The sequence below is a fragment of the Tenrec ecaudatus genome, chromosome 9 (assembly GCF_050624435.1).
Source record: "Tenrec ecaudatus isolate mTenEca1 chromosome 9, mTenEca1.hap1, whole genome shotgun sequence".
Classification (NCBI taxonomy): Eukaryota; Metazoa; Chordata; class Mammalia; order Afrosoricida; family Tenrecidae; genus Tenrec; species Tenrec ecaudatus.
This window is the reverse complement of record NC_134538.1, coordinates 130,050,542-130,052,724: the sequence shown is the minus strand read 5'-3', so window position 1 is coordinate 130,052,724 and position 2,183 is coordinate 130,050,542. Positions and strand designations below refer to the sequence as shown.

General features: G+C 43.0%; 1 non-coding gene across 1 annotated transcript; it reads right to left on the bottom strand.

Annotated features, from left to right (window-relative positions):
• Positions 1 to 595: 595 nt before the first annotated feature.
• LOC142457560 (small nucleolar RNA SNORA31) lies at positions 596 to 724 on the bottom strand. Its single transcript, XR_012786274.1, has one exon. It is a non-coding gene; the product is annotated as a small nucleolar RNA SNORA31 (small nucleolar RNA).
• Between the last annotated feature and the right edge of the window lie 1,459 nt (positions 725 to 2,183).

Below are 2,183 nucleotides of genomic sequence, written 5' to 3'. Positions count from 1 at the left end.
CATAAAGCTTTTGCCCTCAAGTGGATTCTAACTTATGTTGACTCCATATGTGAAGAACAGAACTATGATCTTTATGGTTTGCAACACATGTGACATTTTGGATGCAGATTTCCAACCCTGTCTAGCAAAAGGAAGGAGGGCAGATTCGGTTTGTACATCTATCTTCCTTTTCCTCTACCAGGGAAGAAAAGCTTTCTTCTCTGAGACCATGACCACTTGTGTTTCATAGCTTGGAGTTACGTTAGGTGCCTACAATCCGACTGGTCACTAGCAAAGGCACCAGAAGACTAGAGATATGATGGAGGACTACTCACCATTCATCAGGGGCTGGAAGCACACCTACAGAACACTTAAACCCCTAGGCACCCCAACAAACACGCAGTTTGTTTGCAAAGAAGGCAACAAATTGCTTTGGAGTCAGTAGTAAATGGCCGTTGCATAAGCAATCAGAAATCAACGTCAACAATTGACTTAATTTACATTTCAGTATTGTTGAAAATAAAGTAGCAATCAAATCAAGTGGCAATTGAAAAAAGAGATAAGCTCTTTCAGAAATCAAATGGAAACTTTATAGAGGAAAATCTTTTTCTTTTTCCTATGTAATCCCTCATTCAATCTGGACCCGCCACAAAGACAGAAAGCGCAGGGACTTTGTATTCTTTCGCATCCTAGTGCAAACCAGAAGAACAACAGTCAATTGTCCCAGGTCTATCAGAGGATGCTAGGAAAATCTTAAACAATGGGGTAGACAGTAATCAACTTTAGCTGTCTGTGAAACATCACAGATTTATGTTTCAGTAACATGTTCAGAAGGAGACCGGGTGAGTCAATGGTGAAGCGCTGGCTACCTAACCCAAAGGCTGGCATTTCAAATCCCCCCAATTCTGCAATTGAGACAGATGGGACAGTCTGCTTCTGTAAATCTGTACAGCCTGGGAAACTATGAGGCAGCGTAACTCTCCGATAGCATTGCTAAGAGTCAGAATTGTCTCAATGGCAGTGGGTTTCAGCAGGAGTCCCTGGGGTGGTGCAAAAGGTTAGCCATTCAACCGCTAACCCAAAGGTTGGTGGTGTAAACCTACCCAGAGGTGCCTTAGAAGACAGAGGTGGCCATCTGCATCCAAAATGTCATAGGTGTTGAAAATGGAGCCATCATAACTTAGAATCTACCTGAGGGCAACAGCTTTAGTGTGGGATTTAGTAGCATCTATAGTGGTTGGAAGGGCCCCTGGTGGTGCAGTAGGTTAGCTTCTACCCAAAATGTTGGGTACTTGGACCCATTCACTGCGCTGTTTGAGAAAGAGTAAGACAGTTGGCATCCATAAAGATTTATGGTCTTGCAAATCCTGTGGGCAATTGTTTTCTGTTCTGCAGAGCTTCTTTGAGTCAGAATGGATTCTATATCTATGGGATTTTGGGGTTTTATAGGAGCCGGAAATCAGTAGTTGCAATAGTTTTTTAAAAACGACTGAGTTCTTTCTTTAGAAATGAAACAACAGCGACGCAATCTCTTCTGACTGTGTGTGTGTGTGGGGGGGGGGGATGGGGAATGGGGGTGGTTGCATGAGCATCACCTGAAGGTGTTCTAAGCACCTCTGCCCTTTAACTAATAGCTTCCAGCAAAGAAAGGATGAAGTTCTCAGGAACCTCTCTGTCTCTACCCCAATTTCAACTGCCCGTATGAGGCCGATGTGCAGGGAGAAGCAGACTTAGTGATGAGTTGAGAAAGGACCCCAAGGACTCTCCCTTCAAAGGCGGGCCGGGAGTGAGGGAGAAACATTCCATTCCAGTGTTTGAAAGTAAGAGTCAAATAGTGTGGTAAGCCTTCCACTATATTTAGTTCTCACAGAAGATAATCACACAAATCTCCTCTTTAAAACGAAAAAGGAATATATTCTATTTAATGAAACAACTCATTGACCGATAAAACTCATGGCATCTGTTAGCCTTGAAGGTATAAGGAGAGGTGTTTCGTGCTCAAACACCCTGGCAAGGGAATCCACTTTCCATGTACATTTGTCCATCATCTCATCCTGTTGTATTAGCGAGAGGACAGTACATATCATTTTGTCTTGGTATTTCCAAAGGAATATACACAGGTGATGGGGGCAGAGGGCTGCCAAGAAGAAAATAAAAAATATATGTTTGGTAATAAACAAGAGCAATGCAGAACACACTGCTGA